We start from the raw sequence: 19,717 nt of genomic DNA, 5'->3' as shown, positions 1-19,717 counted from the left end.
CCTTTGGAGTGTGATTAGATGATGAGGGTAGAGCCTTTATGATTGGGATTAGTGCCCCCATAAAAGACCACAGAGAGCTCCCTTGCCCCTTCCACCACATGACGATACCATGAGAAGGCACCACTTGGGAGCCAGCAAACCGACCCTCACCAGATACCAAATCCACTGGAGCCTTGATCTTGAACTTTCTGGACTTCAGAACGGTGAGAAATAAATTTCTGTTGTTTATAAGCTACCTAGTCTATAATAGTATCTTTATAGCAGCCCAATGGATGGAGACACTTATTTTTCTGACGTTTTTTGTTTTGTTTGTGGTTGAGTTGAAATAGTATTAATTTAAGCAAATCCTAGTCATGGAATTTTTGCCCTTTCCCCATAAAACGTTGAAAAGCTAAAAATAAATTGGTATTTAAATTTGATATCTCCAAAAATATAAATATTTTCTTGGATATCACACTGATATTACATTAATTCCTCGATGTCAATAGTATTCAATCCATGTTCAATTGTTTGAGTGGAGAGAAAAGGTAGGTATTTCTATTATTTAAAACAAAACAACAACCACAAAAAACAAAACCTTCTCTAGATTAATTAAACAAGATCCCCAAAGCACAGGCTTTAAGATAAAAACTCGATGTGTCTGCTTAAATAAAAACTTAAGAATGTCTCTTCAGTGAAGGAGATCACATTATTATCTAACATTTGCAACATCTGACACCACTAAGGCCTAAAACAAACAGACAAACAAATTTAAAAAAAAAAACAAACAGTTCTTTTCACTGGGGAACTTACACACCATCTTACTGATTTTCTACCAGGAGAAGTTTCTCATCAATGATGTAATTTCATTTGTTTCACGCAACCAACGTATGAAAGGAATAACTGAGACTTCTAGTATGGTATTAACATGGTTACTGTATATTTCATATTTTAATTGTTGATTTTGACCTTTTAGTAATGTAAAAATAGGAAGAGGCTAGAAAGAGAGCAAAGATTATATTAAAAGTGAGACATTAATAAAAAAGAGAAAGACAAAATGACCTAGCAAAACATTTCCAGTGGAAATCCAGTTTGACTTGTACCTTAGCTCCTTTGCAGTACGTTTCCTATGATTAAATAATGAATTAGTGCTGACAGAAAAAAAATACTGAAATCTTATTAAGCAGTTACTATGTGTCAAACACCAGTTAAGTGCATTATAAGGATTTTCCCATTTAAATTGCACACCAATTATGTGGGCGAGGTACTGCTATCCTTAACTTCTGGAAAGAAAAACCCTAGCTCATGTAGTTCATTAAAATTGACTGAGTTCTCATAACCAGCAAGAGGTAGACCAGTAAGAGAGTACAGATACCTGGTAATATTACATGCCTTTTTGTTTTTACTTTTTGTGATTATTGTTCTTTTAATAATTTATTTAATAATGTATTTATTTATCAATAATACTATGTGGTTCAAACTTCAAAAAGCATAAGAAGATATTCTCTGAAAAGACTTCTTTTTCTAATAGGTTTCTTGCAAGTTATATCTATATCAATATTTTTCCTTCTTTTCTCTTAAGATTCTCAGAGACTTGTGCACAAGCCTCTATACTATGCATGTGTGTCTGTATATTCTTTTTCCTCTTTGTTCTTATGCCAGTACTAACATATTCATCCTTGTATGCATCTTCCTAAAAATATATATCCAACATATATTTGGATGTCGGCACACTGCTTCCTAATTACTTTTTATAGCTACATAGTGTTCAATGAAATATATATTATATATATATTAAAACCATAATCCATTTAACCACACAGAGAGAAATTTGTTTCCAATCATTAAAAAAACCAGTTACTTGTATTGTCTTGAACTGAGATGCATCCTTCATCAGGTATCCATGAGTGACTATGACAGCAGAGAGATAAATATCTGTAGTGTGGGTCAATTTCTCTGACATTGTTGCTAATGCTAACGTGGTTGCAATAGCATTAACTTGACTGGTATAATTTAATTGCATTGATGACTTCAATTAATGAGCTCTCCACATTGAAACTAGTTTGACCATGTAAATTGCTCCAGTCAATTGGGCCATAAAAAGAACCGATGCCAGCAGAGGTTTCACAAAGCTCTTGCATATTTATATTTCTTTGGGATACCTGCTATTGCCATGAGATCATGTCTGTGTTAGCGTACTAGAGGATGGGAAGCTGTGTGGGACAGAACAGAGTCATCCCAGCTGACATTATCCAAGACCAGTCAGCTTCTGACTGATCGACCAAGTGACCACAGATAAATGAGCAAGCCCAGGTTTCTCAGCCATGACAAGCAGATCCACAGAAACAACCAACCAATGTATACAATTGTAAGGGGAAAAAAGGACATTAAGTTTTGGGTGACTAGCAAGAGCAAGAGCCAACTAATACAGCACATCCAGACTAGTATTTGAACTAATCCCTATTTCATTCAAGTAACCCATTCTGTCTGCTCTAACCCATATTTAATCCCTGTATAGCTTGAATTGTTCAGAAAAATGAGTAACAAATATGTATTTCTTTTGTTTAAAAAGTCATCCACCTGAAAAAGTAAATTCGTTTTAATTTGGCCTTCAGCATAATGAATCCACTTCAAGCAATTCCAGTGTTGTTAATAAAACTTCACCTTTACGCCATCATCCCATTTTATTATGGGATAAATGAATAATCATCACAACTAAAGAAAGACAAATTCTTTTAAGAAGTGTGTGAGAAACACTACCACGAATCATTTAGTTTTTTCATTAATAACAATGAAGAATGCATGTTTGAAAAACAAGAGGAGCTATTGAGTTTTTGAACAATTGGGTCTGCTCCAGTTAGTAATGCTTAGCTCCTTGATGATGCTTGAGAGAAAACTTGAGAGATATTTGTGAATTACTTACAGTGAAATGATCCAGAAGTTTTGAATTTGAAAGGGATTATAGAAGGATATTACGGATCTGAAGAAATGAAATCACAGGAGAAAGAATTTTGGCAAACAATCTCAATTATTAGGTTGGTGCAAACGTAATTGCAGTTTTTGCCATTACTTTCAGTACTTACATTGTAGGAAGATTCTTTATAACAGTTATGCTTAAGTGCTAAAGGTATACTCTCTCAAAACATGGTAAAAGCTGAAAAGTACAAAATATACATGTATATAAATCCATCAAATATCCATACAATTTAAAACAGCATATGGATCCTTGGTCCATCCATAGACAGAACCCAGAACAATAATCTGCCCCTGATAAAGATGCCTTACTAGAGAGGAGTGTATCTAACTCCCATTCTTTTATGATTTTCAGCTTTTGAATAGCATGACAACATGGAAACATGTACATTTTTTCTGGAGTTATAAAAATCATAGTGCATGCAAACAGACTTTAAATGGAAGGAAAATGTGTTTTTCATATCTTTTCATTAGTTACTTAGTGTTCTCATGGTTTTAGGATCCTGATATTTGGAATAGACATGTTATGTTCATGTATCCCTACTTTTTCACTCAACGCCTTAACTATCGTCAAAAGGAAACTATGGACATCATATAATTTTCCAAGAATCAGATTAAATAACATGAAAAATGCCTTCTACAATACTATTAAAGACTGAAATGTGAAAGAATTTCATATTTCATATTTTATGAAAAATAAGCTGATCTCAGTTTTCTAAGGTTTGTCAAAGATTGAGGTCTCATGAATGTGAATTCATTTAATATCTTTAAGATTTCACATTCGAAATAAGATGAGTGTGTGTGTTTCTTATATGTTAAGGGGTCAGATAATCTTATTTCTTTGTGAATCATTGACCTAATCAATCAATCAGTCTGTTCAATTAAACACTAAAAACCAGTCACACTATTCAAAGACAGCCTAATAATAAGTTTTGTGGACATTGATATTCAAGGCACTGAGTGCTGCAAGCATTTCATGTACTCCCATTCAATTCTCACTTTAAATTATAAGGTAAGTCCAATTATTAATCCTATATTAAAAAGGAAGAAACTGAAGCCTGCCCATTGTTAAACAGTGAGTCAAACCCAGAACTCCAAGCCCATTTTCTGAAAGTTTTTTTGAGAGATTCTTGTCTTGAATAATGGCTATTAGGTCTGAAATGAATTTCTGTTGGAGAACCAGGCAAAGGTTAGAGATGAAGGGTGCTTTAGCGCTATCATCTTTCAAACTATAGCTGAGATACAACTTAAGCTCATGCATCCACAAAGACTAGGTAGGGAAGGGCCTCTATAACATCTGGCATTTGGGCTATTTTACCACTCACCAGTGTATTGACATGATCTGTTTTCAGATTTCCAATAATTTACTCAACACTGGGTGATGCCTAAATGTAACTTACCATGGGCTAACAGTCACTGTGCTAAATGATTGTCCATTATTATATTGTGCAAAGGATTTTTACTTTGCACATAACAGGTGCTCATGTTTGTTGGACCCGAAAACTTGTTATGAAAGTTTATACAACATGACGTTTGGGACATGTAGGATTTAAATTGGCAAGATGCACAGAGTAGTTCAAGAACATGCCACCTGCAAAATTCTTAGAAAGAAATTCATGGATATTAATTTATACAATAGACAGTTTCCTAAAAAGTAGCTTGAAAAATCACACCTTTCACAGTCCAATCATATTTTATATTGATTTACATTATCTACTCAGAGCTCTTAGTCTTCATTGTAGATTGATCTTCAGTTGGTTCAGTCTTCCTTTAATTGAACTTCTCTGCTACTTCCTCTTCTAATCTGCCTGCCTCATCCTGAATAGCTAGTGATCTAAAGCAACCACTATTCAAAAAAATTCCACCACTGGTACGACTAATTATATATATATACAATTATATATAATATATATAATGTATACAATTTATATATTATATATTATATAAAAATTATATATACACCCACATATATATATATAAAATTTAGTGTCTAATCAAAAAAATTGACCACTGCTTTTTTTCTAATACATGATATTTAAATTTTCCATGTCAACTTTAAGAGGAGAAATGTACCCCTTTTTCATTTTGGGAAAAAACGTATTATAGAATAATCACAGTATTGGGTTATGTATTGCAGAAACTATGAATCAACATTGTTTTCTTAATAATGAGTTTAATTTAACTTCAAATTAATTTCCATACCCTTTTCATTAGTTTCCCTTCTTTCACATGAAAAGTTTTATTGATTCACAGGGAATTAATTTTTAGCCCAGAAAAGTAATAAAAGGTATGACTTTGGAGTCAGGCTGACCTAGGTTCAAATCCAAGGTCAGCACTCACTATATTTGTATCTTTGGGCAAATTATTAAACTTCTGGGCCTCTAACCTTAATTATTAAAGTGGTGACAAGAATAACTCACAGAATTATTAAGAGGATGGAAAACAATATGTTAAACCACTTAACCCAATGTCTGGTACATCGTAGCTGTGTTTATTACTATTTTTTTCATTACTTATTGCATTAGTAAGTAAATACTCATGTATTCACTCGTATTTCTGATTCAGGCTTTACTGTCTAAAGAAGATTGCTGACTTTCAGCAGGAAAATGAAAAATTTACCTTACAGCCATATATTTGCTAGATTTAAAATATATTTTTTAATAAATAATGGAACTTGGCTGAATAATACCAAAATGAAATCTAACAATAGGATGTTGGTTTTATTTATAACAACCCAAGGAAGTTGTGATTCACTCTGTCATCTCAAGCTCTGCATTTGATAGGATTATCATTAGAATTTATGATGTTCGTGGGAATGAGACTCAGACAGTTGGAAGGTAAGTGTGGAAAATGCCTTAAATATGAATTCACTATAAATCATGAGAAGTACACTGGTACTAAAAGAAATAATATGTGTCAGAGAATAATTACATCAACAAGTTTGTAAATTGCCTAGAAAGTTGACAAATAGTTCTGATTTTCAAAGCAAACTAATGACACTGGAAATGTGTCTCTTCCACACGCCAGCTATACTGCGTAATACATTACAAATATACATCTACATATTATATATCCCTACACACACTTATAAAAATGTGAACCCCATCTAAATAAACAATATTACTCTATGCATCAATCAAGCTTTACTTTCTATTAATTTTTTTCATCTAATTAGTCACACAATCTGTCCATAGTTTACTCTTCTAAGGTAAACTCACAAATAGTTGATTCTGCCACCTCTCCCTTATATGAGCTATAATTAGTTTGGTATTTTCCCAACAGTATGGTTTCCAAAGGCCAGGATGGCAGGTGTTCGATATAATAATTCCTGTACTTTGAGGTTAGATGAATACAAAGCTGGAAGAAAAAAACTCAAGTCTTCTAATAGAAATTTATCGTGCCAGTTTCTCACCAGTCAGATTGTCAATCACATCTCATTAGTTTCCTAATTAAACTGTAAATGCAATACATACATACAGATCATATTTTCAAGCTACTAAAATATAATATTCATTTTCCAAAAGGCTAATTACTAAACCTAATAAAATATAATTCTATAACTGTAATGATTCAAACTTGCCAGCAGAAACCGAACAACAAACAAAGTGTACTGAAGAGTAACATTGTTATTCTTGTGAGATTTTTTTAATCAATCAGATTTCAACGATCATTTTAATGATGAACCAAGCATCAACTATGATAAATAAATAGCAAATAAAATCAAATGACTACCTTTTGCCTACTCAGCCTTCTTTTTACCACTTCTTTTTGATTATCCTTAAGAAAGCAGAATGATTTTTTTTAATTCAAAGCAAGACAGAATTAAATACGAATGCCCAGTGAAGACTGTGATAAAATTTTCAAGTCTATAGGCACAAAAGCTCTTTCTACAGTATCCTTGCAGTATGATTTCTTAAGTGGGAGATCGCTTGACTTGACAATGGTTCATAAAAGTATTTTGATCAATGGAAACACCGCAATGAGAAAATGCTTCCTGGCACTTAGAAAAAAAGTCAGCATTCACTTCTTTGCACATGTAGGGAACACTACCAGAGGCAGAAAAAAAAAGTAACTTTTATTTTTCCTGAGTGAAATACAAAAAAAAAAAGCAGTTATATGGAATAGACTTTGTACTTGTTTGTACTGGAATTTTATATAGGGAAAAGGCGAGATACTTATCAGATGGATTGCATTTAGTGTTACATGTAGAGGAAGAGGAAGAATGCATAATTATTTTCTAAATTAGAGTAACAGATAAGGCAATTGGAAGGTGAATATGGAGAGAGATTTAGCATTGAGGTCAGCAAGGGACTCTTATAAAAGGCCCTGAAAACCATAGTTACTAAGAATCTGTGAAGGGCCTGGATGTTAGTGATCCCATTCAGGCAAAATGAAGTTAAGTTTGCAGACTTGGGAGAAAAAAATGATCTAGAAGAAAACGCACATGATTTAGCATTGTAATCTCTACACATTGATTGCCACTTTGCATAAACCCAATAAATATTACTTTCATAAAGTTTGGTATTAATTTCACAGAATTCAAAACGCAGATATACTTTACCTTACACCAAAGTCAGGATCCTCTAAAGTGGCAATTAAATCATGTTTTATAATTACACACAGTGGTATTTCAAGGCTGATTTGAACTTTTTAATGACGGCTTTGTGCTATCTTATTTGAAATAGTCGATTGTTGCAATTCATTAACTGTTTTTATTTGTTGTCACGGATTTTAAAGTCAACTTTTAATTTGAGAACAGATTTAGATTTACAGTAACATTGTGAAGCTAGAACAGAGAGTTCCCCTATACCCCACACCCAATTCCACCTGTTTCTAATATCTTACGTTACTGTGGTTCATTTGTCACAATATCAATTGTGACTAATATCAATACATTACCATTGACTAACATCCATCAGAATTCCTTAGTTTTAACCTAATGGCCTTGTTCTACTCGAGGACCCTGCCCAGGATACCACATCTCATTTATTAGCCATCTCTCCTTAGGCGTCTGTTGACTATGACAGTTTCTCAGACTTCTCTTGATTTTGATGACCCTGACAGTATTAAGGACTGCTAACCAGATGTTTTGTAGAATATCCTCAACTGAGACTTCTCTGATTTTTTTTCCATAATTAGACAGAAGTTATGGGTTGTGGGGAGGAGGACCACACAGGTAATGTGCCATGCTCATCACATTGTGTCAAGAGTACATACTCCTCACATGACTAATCACTTGACCCAGTGTTCATAAGTGCCCATTTCTTATCCTCTGCTTTGCCTTGACTAGACCCTAGGCCTTGACTAGACCATAGATCTCTCCTCTCCACAGATACATGAACTTTGTTTCTTTCAAGCCTGGGCAAACATTAATTCCAGAACATGCCTCCCTTATCAGTTTATCCTGAGAATCAACTTACTACAGCAAGAGGCATTTCCTGTCTTACCATGCTGGTCACTCTTCTCCCCTGCTTGACCAATGTATTAGTTTGCTAGGGTTGTCATAACAAAAACACCACAGACTGGGTGACTTAAACAACAAAGTTTATCTTCTCACGGTACTGGTGGGGAGAAGTCCAAGATCAAGGTGTCAGGTCTCTCTCCTTGGCTTGCAGGTGGCCGTCTTTTCGCTGTCCTCACTGTGTCTTTTCTTTGCATGCGTGCATCCCTGGCATCTCTCTACATCCACATTTTCTCTTCTCACAAGAACGACAGTCAGATTGGATGAGGGCTCAGCCCTATGCCTTCATTTAACCTAATTACCTCTTTAAAGGCCCTATCTCCAAATACAGTCACATTCTCAGGTACTGTAGTCCCACCTAATCCACAGTTTCAGTTTATGGGGTTCTAGTTACCAAGATAACTTTGGTCCAAAAATAAGTGGGTATAGCACAATAACATATGTTGTTGTTGTTGCTGTTTTCTGAGACAGAGTCTCGCTCTGTTGGCCAGGCTGCAGTGCAGTGGCAGGATCTCAGCTCACTGCAACCTCTATCTCCTGGGCTCAAGCAATTCTCCTGCCTCAGCCTCCCCAGTAGCTGGGATTACAGGCGCCTGCCACCGCACCCAAATAATTTATATATTTTTAGTAGAGATGGAGTTTCACCTTTGGCCAGGCTGGTCTTGAACTCCTGACCTCAAGTGATCTGCCCGCCTCGGCCTCCCAAAGTGCTGGGATTACAGGTGTGAGCCACCATGCCTGGCCCACAATAACATATTTTGAGAGAGAGAGTGACCACATTCACATAACTTTTGTTACAGTACAATGTTATGATTGTTCTAATATTATTGTTGCTAAATCTCTTATTGTGCCTAATTTATAAATTAAACTTGATCACAGTTACGCATGAGTAGAAAATACAGAATGTATATAGGGTTTGTACTATCTGGTATCTACTTAAAGTATCTACTGTCGGTCTTGGAATGTATCCCCTACAGTTAAAGGGAGACTACTGTCCCGGGGATGAGGATTTTAAGATGTGAATACGGTGGCACAATTCAGCTCATAGCACACAATTTGCTTTTATATACTGCTTATCCCTTCTTACTCTATTAAAGAAGAGCCTTTTACTGTTAAATTTTGAGACACTTGCAGATTTCTGAGATCAGAGCTACCTACCTGTTACAATAGTCTTTTTGAATAAAGTTTCTCTTTCTCTGAGGAGTCCAGATTTGTTTTTATTGGATACACTTTTGATGTTGATTGTCACCACGTGAGTGAGGTAACATCTGTCAGATTTTGCCACTATAAAACCCCTGTTCCTCCTGCCCCTTTTTAATAGTGAACCCTATGGAAAGCAGTCAGTAAAAGCATCCAACACTGAAGGAGTGGAGAATTATGCCCCATGTTCGTTAGAGCAGTGTATTTGCATGAATTATCTGCAATTTTTTTTTTTGCATGGGAGATTCATCTACTCTCCCATTTACTTTTTTCAAGCATTTATTTATATCAGTATGGAATCATGGATATTTATTTATATTTTAAGTTATATTCCGAAGCTGCTTTACTTTATTGCTCTATAATTGATTTTTCAACCACATTTTAAGCCATCACTCAGTTGATTGACGTACATTCATGAATCTTAGCCAAACGTCATTCTATAATTCATCTGAATATTTGATAAATCCAGGTGTGACCTGCAACTCCAACTGCTTATCTCCACGATTGCCTTAAACCAAAGTAATAGTGCAGGAAATCCAAAGGTAACTAACTGGTTCTTGTTTCTTAACACAGTGACAACTGAGAACTTTGGATGCTGTCACCTCGTTAATATCAGCACCGAGTACTAGCAGGTAATAGTGCTCCATCTAGTTTAGTTAAGCAAAATGTAGATGTTAAGTAGCTGTTCACTCAACCAGCTTAAAAACCCTTTAAACCTTCTACAAGCAAAAAATTCTGATAATAATGATCAAGAACAGCAGAACCATATAACCTTTCTTCCCAAAAAAGAGCAAAGAAAGCTAAACACGCACAAGAATCTGCTAACCAAATCTTAGCAAGCCCTGAAATACACAAGTAACTGTTGTATGATACGATTAAAAAAACTTAGTGCATGTGTCTCATACTGTTCTAGGTACTGATTCACTTTAAATGTAGTTTCAGCAAAATTAAGAAAGTTAAGAATTAATTTTAAAAATTAAATCTTCTTTGTGCCCTCTTATAATTCCTTTTGTTATTTTAAATTTTGCTAGAAGTAGACAAACTTTGAATTTTGTCAAATGTAGATATCTATTACGGCCTTTGGACTCCCCCTGAGTAAGTCAGTAAGTCTTAGAGTTTCTATATGGACATATTTGTTTATATATCTGTTTATCTACATATTTATTTAAACCAAAAAAAATACATGCACACAACCCTAGACTAAGAAATGAGGAATGTTTATGAGAAATGAAGGCTTGTAAGGCTTGACCTCCATTATTTATGTAGAGTGGACTATAGATTGTCAGATTTAAATCAGGGAACTAATTAGGCAAGTGTTTAGAGATTCCACCATAAAAAAGTGTATTTTAAATATAATTTTAAGCAGATGGACATTGTAGTTTAAATGTCTAACATATCTGTAAATTCTATATAATTTTAAAAGTGACCTTATAGAATGAATTGGAGTGATTTGGTTAATAATAACATAATAATCAGCATTCTTGATTTCCAAAGAAATTCAAGTGGGAATATTTAAGTTGAAGATGATTGGCATTGACTCAATTACTTTGACCCTAATTGAAGAAATATGATAAACACAGTGTTGCAATATACATTGCACAGATGGCACCAGTTTTAAAATCTTGCTTATGTTTGAGGGAACAGTAACTCTTTGGCCAGTGAACCAGGCTGACTTAAATATAGCAAGCAAATCCTTTGTTTTTGGCTAGAGGCACTAAGCCCCAAGGAGAACCTATTTTCATTTTTACGACAGGACATGCACTGATATTTTGACATTTCCATGATTTAGACAATTTGGTTGAAAATAACCACTTCATAAATTCTGGGAATGATAAGGAAAATTGTTCTCCGTTCAGTTTCAGCATTTTTACAAGGCTATATATATTTCAAACTTGTAAAATAAATAGACAAGAAGAAGAGAAAAGAAAATGAGCATAGTTGGAAGCAAGGATTAATTACTGAAGTTGATTAACTTAGTTGTAAATTTTTAATACCCTTTAGATCTTATATTCCTACGATTGCTTCCTTTTTGTTTTTCTACTGGGTATTATGTGCATTGTTAACTTCCACTTAGTAGTATGCAGATTCCTAGAATAAAATAGTAGATATTACATCTCAGTGGTTATAGGATTTGGGGGACACATAGAACTGTCTTTCAATTCTGGCTCTGATTTTTTTAAGTCAGGTGAGCCCTTGAGCAGGATGTTTAATCTAAACAAGTCTATTTACTGATTTTTAAATACGGATACTAATTTTGACTTCACACAGTTTTTGTAATTGGATAACATGTATTATCTAGTGTCTAGAGTAGCATATGGTTAAACAATCAGTATTGGTAGCAGTAACATCAGACACAGTAGGAATAATTATTAGTTACAAAAGTTCCCTTTGATCAGGCAATATTTTTCTCATTACACTTTGATCAAGGGCCTATATATGCCAATGTTTTGAAAGTGGGAGTGAGCAGTTGAATATGTTTGACTTCTTCTCCCCCTACCTCTAATATTTATTATGCTAGCAATAAGGAAGACTATTTTGTATCTGTTATGTTAGTCACACATCTTTAACCCTTGTATGGAGTTTTGTGGTACATGTGGTAAATGTGTTTATACTTGTTCCCATCTTCGCAAGATATTCCCTCAATAGTTCAAGTAGAGTGGCCCATAGATTGAACTAAAATGGATTTGAATCCGTGGACTCTTTCAGTCTGTAAGATTTTGATTCTTTTGACATGACCCTCATGCAACCAGAATACTTTCTTTCCCATCCAGGTAGAAACAAACAGCATGCATTCTTCACTGATACTGGGAGTTTCTTTTGATTATTTCAACCTTACCGTTTTGGCTTGGTGACAGTATTTTGACTAGAGGGAAAGTTATTGAGTGGTTTGGGAGATCTGATTACAACATGCATAATAAATTTTGAAGTAAGAAAATGCTGAAGATGGGTTTTCCTACCCTTGTTCAGACTCTTGGAAATGTGACTTATAGAAGGAGGATTGAAAGAAAAAGGAAAATATGAAGCAATGAAATGCATGATTTTAAAGAACTCAATTATGGAGGAGTCCCAGGAGAGTTGCCTCTGGTTCATAAATCTGTCTGCTGTTTTCACTGTTCCAGCATGTACAACTTGCTTTTGTTTTATCTGTCTGGATAAATTAGCCAGCACAGAATCATAAATATCCTTAGTTAGCAAGTGTTGCTTTCCTTAGGGAAAAGTTCTCTTTCTGATATTGTTGTTAGTTTGAGGTTTGAATTAACTGTTAAGAAATCAAAACAATTGTTATTATTCCTGTAATCACCTTTTGTTTCATTATGCCTTAATCACTGTAAATTACTAGAGGTATTAATCATTTTAAACACTTTGAACCCTGAAACTTCCAGACCAGACCAATGATACCATTCAAAATTTCTTTAAAATAAGGTTACCAAGCAAACCATATTTCTCATTCACATAATACTGTCATATCTATTATCTATCCTTTTACATATATATTAAAACTTTTGTAAGAATTTATTGACTCTACCAGATGTGCTACACTGATGGGGCGGAGAATGCATTTTCATTTGAACAAGGAATTTACACAGCCAACTGTGGTTTCTTACCATTTTTATGCACTTCACAGCCTGTGTTCTAATTTTAAATTAGGGTTCTGATGTGTGTATTTATACATAGCCATTCTTGAATCAACCTGTAACTGTAAGCCTTTGGGGAGTGATTGCGTTTGAACATCTGGACTCACCACATGTTTTCAGTTGGAACCGAAACATCATTTAGAAGACCTGGGTTTTTAAAGGGAAGATATGGTGATGACATTCTATAGGTGCTCCAGATGATAAGAAATGTATTCTTAACATATGATTTAGAATTTATTGCAGCAAATAGGGCTGTAAAAATGCTATTTTAGACTGAAGTAGTTTTACTAAAAAGCTTGCCATATTTCCTTCCCTTGCTTCACACAATTAAATATTCTGATTATTGTTTGAACAAAACAATAAACTGAATTATAGGACAACTTATAATATTTCCTGTGAAAAATTAATGAATATTTATATTGCAAAAAAAGAATCTTTCAGATAATATCAATTTGAAAGTACCTAAATTCATACTTCGTGTTTATTAAACACATTGAAAATTACATACTCTCTTTTGAGGTGTTAATATAATCTCTTTTAATCACAAGTAGAAATTTGCCTTCTTTATATAATTGCCTAATGTTTAGTATTTTTAAAATAATACTTAAAAGAGAATATAGATCCCAGTCTTCTCTTACAGGAACTGAATTAACTTCTTTATTGGAACCCTATGGTTTGTATTTACAATGTATATATCTGTCAGCAGAAACTAATTAATTGGAAGCTGTTACCTTCTAAGAGCAACCTTAAAGCACGCAATATTTACCTGTGCAGATTAAAGAAAAACACTGGAAGCTAATTTGAACAGAACTTTTCTGAAATGTCAGGAACCCTTTAATCTAATAAAGAAAGTTCACATAAGGGAAGACTCTTTAATCTCTGACTTTTCATACAGTACAAAACTAACAATTTAACCTTTCTCCATATGAGCATGTTCCTTTGCTGTTATGTATCCTACTATTATAATCACATTAGAACTAATGTATAAGCTAAGATGGTGTTGCCATTTTGCATTTACATGGTTTTAGGAAAGTAAATGAATGGATGCTCTGTTTTAAAATTAGGATTGTTTCCATTTGTAAGTTCACACATATACTCCTGTAATTGTGGTTGCAAATAAACCTCACTTTGCCTGGTGGTTAGATTTCTAACTAGTTGTGAATCAATGTTTTTAGTAAAATTAATGGTATTTAATGCATTTCAATAAAGTTGTTCTTTAAAAACCATTTTGACTAGCTTTCTGGGAAAAATACGTCTTAAGATAATAATAAACTTTTCAAGTTAGCATTTTATGGAATAAACAGGTTTTACTATCCCAGCACTCCTTGAAGTAGGATACACCTATTACTACATTTTTAAAGATGATTGTATAACTGTGTATTGAAATATTATTAATTATTTCATAAAAACAATACAGAGATCAAATAGTTTTGCCCTTCAAAGTTTATGGCTATTTCAGTCTTTTGAAATATGACCTTTAAAATGTATACTGCAACTGACTTCAAAACAGCCAATCAACATTTTACAATTATGATAATTCTTTTTTTTTATTATTATACTTTAAGTTTTAGGGTACATGTGCACATTGTGCAGGTTAGTTACATATGTATACATGTGCCATGCTGGTGCGCTGCACCCACTAACTCGTCATCTAGCATTAGGTATATCTCCCGATGCTATCCCTCCCCCCTCCCCCCACCCCACAGCAGTCCCCAGAGTGTGATATTCCCCTTCCTGTGTCCATGTGATCTCATTGTTCAATTCCCACCTATGAGTGAGAATATGCAGTGTTTGGTTTTTTGTTCTTGCGATAGTTTACTGAGAGTGATATTTCCAATTTCATCCATGTCCCTACTTGAACAGGCTATTGTATTTTACTTGTAGATAACTTAAAATACAAGAATTATTTCAGTCCAAAAAAAATTCTTCCTAAGGGTCAGTGTTGACTAGTGCCTACAGGCAGCATGAGGAAGCTGTTTCTTGCCAGTTCTATGTCACTGAGATCAGCAAGAAGCTTTGATTTCCAGGATCCACACCACAGTCTAAGAAGATATTTAAGTGAAGTAACTGAGCCAGAAAACTAGCTGGAGGTCTCTCATTACTTATTCTTGCTTGTTATTTCAGAATTTTTAGTTGTAGCTATTTCTATTCATGCTTCAATATTAATATCATCATGAAAAAGGACTGGAGATTACAGTCTTTTTTTTACGTTGTTGAGACTTTCAAAGGAACTGTTCGTGATTCCAGTGAAAGACTCATGTAATACCCCCAGAAATATAAAAATAAAATTCCTGTTGAAAATCAAGAAGAAACATTTCAGTAGACCAATACCACATCAATGAAAACAAAATCTATTTCAATAAATTATAAATAATTGATGCAGTATGCTTGCAGAGGACAGAGTTTATATCCCCTCAGATAGCAAGGAAATGAAATATTTTGTTTTTAACTTTTGTTACATCATCCAAAGCCTCAAAACTAACTTAACCAAATTCCACCTTAGCTAATACGTTCTGCATCATATGAAAACTCCCCCATGTCAAAAAGAGTATTACAATAACTATATTATCTAATCTGACATTACTAAAGATCCAGATAAGTTTACAACTTCTGATCTAGTTCAAACATAAAGTGACACTGAAAGAAAAGTTTTCCAAACTTTCTCTAGTAGAAAAGTTGAAATTCTAAAGAAATTGAGAGGAGGGACATATTCCTGCCAAAATATATCAGGCAATTGTTGAAAAAATACTTAAAAGTGTTATTAATGAGGTGACTACTCCAATAATTTTTTAAAGGTTCTGTCTAAAACAGTTTACAACTCCAAGACCCTGAAAATCATAGTAATAATGAATTTACTCTTATAAGACATTTGTAAAGTTCTAACAGTTGGAAAAACTAGAAAGTTTGGAGAAACAAACATAATACTGAATGTTTATAAATCATTAAACAATGCATATTGCTTTAATGTGTGTAAATATAAAGTTAGTGCTTTTGTAGTATATCCAAGAAGAAAATCTAGAATATGTCTCTTTTTGGAGAAATGAGATGACTGGTCTGAACGATTTTTAGTAAGTAATTTTAAAACTAATGTTGAAAAGTTTCAAAACAAAGCACATATACCATTGTGTTGAGTATACGCATTCCTTAGGAAGAAAGGAAAACATATAAATCATATGAATAAAGAATATGAATATTAATAAACTTTGAAATAGTTTGTCAGTGACTTTTCTAACTTTATAACTTCAATAAATATTTCATGCAAGATATAATTTCAGTAATCGTATATTCAAATTTATTAACTAAGTAAAAAGAACATTTATTTTTGCACCTCATATGTGGCCACTGGGATTTCATTCATGTTGGAGAAATACTATTCTTGATACATTGTTTCCTTATCAGTCATAAAAGAAAGAGTATAGAGTTTATGTTTACTGAAAATATTCTTCCTTTTACAGACTGTAAAACTTCTCTTTTCTATTTTCATTCCCTTTCATCTTCTGAGTAATTTCGCATATTGACATATATTTCACATCAACATTTTCTTGCTTTTTTTGGTGTACCCTAGGAGAGACTCTCAAATTAATTTTTTACATTCATGCCAGTTACTAACTTTCAAAAACTCCTAAAAAAAAGTCACTGTAGTAATAATTCATTCCTCCTTTAATTTTCACACCCTCAGTCAAATGAATATTTTACATACATTCCCCAAGGACTTAAACCTTTTGTAAGTGAAATTGGAAATGAAATAAGTCATGCACAAGAACAAGAATCACAAGTCTTCCAATGAATTATGTATTTTTAAATGCAAATGGTTCTATTTTCACAATACCTCACTGTTAAACATGTGCTCTGCTAGGAGCTGCTTTAATCTTATGCTACATATTTTATTGTATGTCAAAGTTAAAGCCGTTAGCTATCCAAGTGTCAATCTAATGATGCCCAGTTATCAGCAATTAAATAGTTCAGGTGTAGGAATTCAAATAGGAGCAGCTCTTATATAAAATACGGTTAATAGAAAGAACACCTCAGACACACATGGATAGAAAAATATATATATTAGCTCGGGTAAATTTAAGCAAAAATGTCAAGGAAAGAAGACTTTATTATTAAATCTTCCTAGCTTTTAGCTTTGATCACAGACAACAATGTAATTTTACTTCCAAGTCATTGGGACCCTGAATGGGACAGCAGAATCAATCCAAGTTACAAGTGACTAATACTATGAGATGCTCTTATCAAAACAGAGCAGAGGAAAATTGTACAAGCCTCTTGATAATATTACTCCTACATCTCTATAGACATTCAACACATTATTAATATGTTTCTGTGATTACAGTTTTCCCAGCTATATCAACAACTCCGAGTGACCTCACCTGAAAGCTAATTTTATTTTGTAAAAACTGACAGGTGAAGATGGAGACCAGTTACAAAAACAAAGGTAATTTTGTAATTTTTACGTAAAGCAAACTCGAGACTCAATGATATCATACAGCATGTGAATTATCACCAACCTTGCATTTTCTCTTAGTCTTACAAATATTTCACATGTTCATGCTACCTATTGATGATATATGTATGTACACAAGATAACACCTTCTCAGTAAAGGCTAGAACAGCACATCTTTCTGATTGAGTAGCTTACACCACATGGTAATGATGTGATCAAACTCCACAAGTTATGTGCCTCATCATTAGTTTCCCCAAACTATGAGGTTTAAAAAAAAAAACAGCCACTAAACATATACACAGCACAGTACTGTAGCAAGAGAATAATTTTGGCTTATCCAAATGATAGTGAATAATTCAGTACATTTAGAAAAAAAATATATATATATATATATTATGAAATGCATCCCAGATCCCAGTTTAAGTTCAAGTTCCCAACTGTGAACTCAGAGCTCATGGAAATACAATTATGTAGATTCCTCTTAGCAAAGATTTAGTAGTGGTTCCTTCATTTAACAGCAGTTTTTTCTTAGTGAAATTATTTACTTGAAGAGAGGCTAATATGAAGGGAAAAAGGCAGTTCAACATAGACCAGGCACAATATAAAAAAAGTATTCATAGTTTAAAGTGTGTTAAAGTGTAATGATGTCACAAATAGACAAATCTTAACTGCGTCTTACCTGTAGTAGCAGAGTGTCTTGATACTGTTGAGTGTCGAAAAGATGCAAGTCTCTAAATTAGAAAACAAGGGGCTGTTTGCGCTCCCAGTTTCAGCACAGCCAGTGTTCTATGCGTAAGTAATAAATTGCCTCGTCAAAGTCGTCCCAGCCACGGTGTTCATGGGCAATAGTTAGAATCACTGCCCGAAGTCTTGCTTGATGCTGCTCCCACAGCCTCTGCCTTTGCACAGAGACCTAATGTAGGAGTGAGCCGGAGAACATCCTCTTCCCCCCTCTCTCCCCCTCCCTTTTGCGTGGTCTTTCTTCCTCTGTAGCTCACTCTCTCTCACGAATGGAGAGTTATCCTTTGGTTCATTCGGCAGTCAAAGAGGACAGGCTGGCAGGCAACAGTGCAGCTGCCCCCATGCTGAGGCACATGAATGTGTTGTGAATAAAGACAAAGCCCTGAACCAGTGCAGCACGTTACTCCCTGGAAAAGCGCTGCAATGATACTCTGCACTGCAACTCCTCAGGCAGGCAGGCAGGCAGGCAGGCAGGCAGGCAGGCAGAGCGGTGAACTGAATTTCCCTCGCTTTCCCTCCTAGGAACGTACATTATAAAGTTTGGCTCAGGACCTTGCCTCTCCTCTAAGGGACCACATTTTCTGTGGGTAAAAAATGTTTTATGAAATGTCTGGACACCCTGAACAAAACTATTTTAGATAGTTTTCTACTCTGCTAAACTTGGAGAACCTACCTCATTCCCAAGCTGTCGCCAAAGTAACTGAATTTTCTAACTTTAGAAGATAAAGATCAGGTATGTTAGGCCCCAGATAAATGTTTTCATGGTAGGGGAAGATGAATTTCTCTAGTCTCAGTATTCCTGAGGGACTGAGTAGGGAGGGTTGGGGAGAGGTGAGCAAACAAACAAAAAGCATCCATATCTCACAGGTGCCAAAAATAGAAACTGAGATAAACTAAAGTGAAATTGATGAACGAGTCTGAAAGAAGGTAAGTGCAAAGAATTGAACAGGGTAAATTAATGGTACTCACTGGTTTCCTATAGCTATCATTCAGTTTTGATAACAAAAAATCATCCTACTTATATACATCATGTTTTGCTGTGGCTTTTGCAAGTATTAATAGACGAATAAACGTAGGCTAATATATACCACATATTTAAGAAAGATTTAGCAGATAATGGCCTACAGGTATTTGCATAAAAAGAGTCAGAAGTTGTTTTCATGCTAACAAAACTACAGGTGGTTACTAAACTATGGATACAGAACTTTGAGATGCACACTCTCAAATACTGGTCCTAATCAATGTATACTGTAACGATGAGACTTTTAAAGCACAATCATA

General features: G+C 34.2%; 1 protein-coding gene across 8 annotated transcripts in view; it reads right to left on the bottom strand.

Annotated features, from left to right (window-relative positions):
• Positions 1-18,879, bottom strand: part of TENM2 (teneurin transmembrane protein 2) — a 3,953,434-nt gene extending 3,934,555 nt beyond the window's left edge. For all 8 annotated transcript variants that reach the window (XM_054685270.2, XM_054685273.2, XM_054685274.2 and 5 more), the window contains exon 1: positions 18,375-18,879. The gene's annotated coding sequence lies outside the window, so the exon portion shown is untranslated. The remainder of the gene's footprint in view (positions 1-18,374) is intronic.
• Positions 18,880-19,717: the final 838 nt, after the last annotated feature.

This window comes from Pan troglodytes, chromosome 4 (genome assembly GCF_028858775.2).
Source record: "Pan troglodytes isolate AG18354 chromosome 4, NHGRI_mPanTro3-v2.0_pri, whole genome shotgun sequence".
Taxonomy (NCBI): Eukaryota; Metazoa; Chordata; class Mammalia; order Primates; family Hominidae; genus Pan; species Pan troglodytes.
This window is presented reverse-complemented; position numbering and strand designations above follow the sequence as displayed.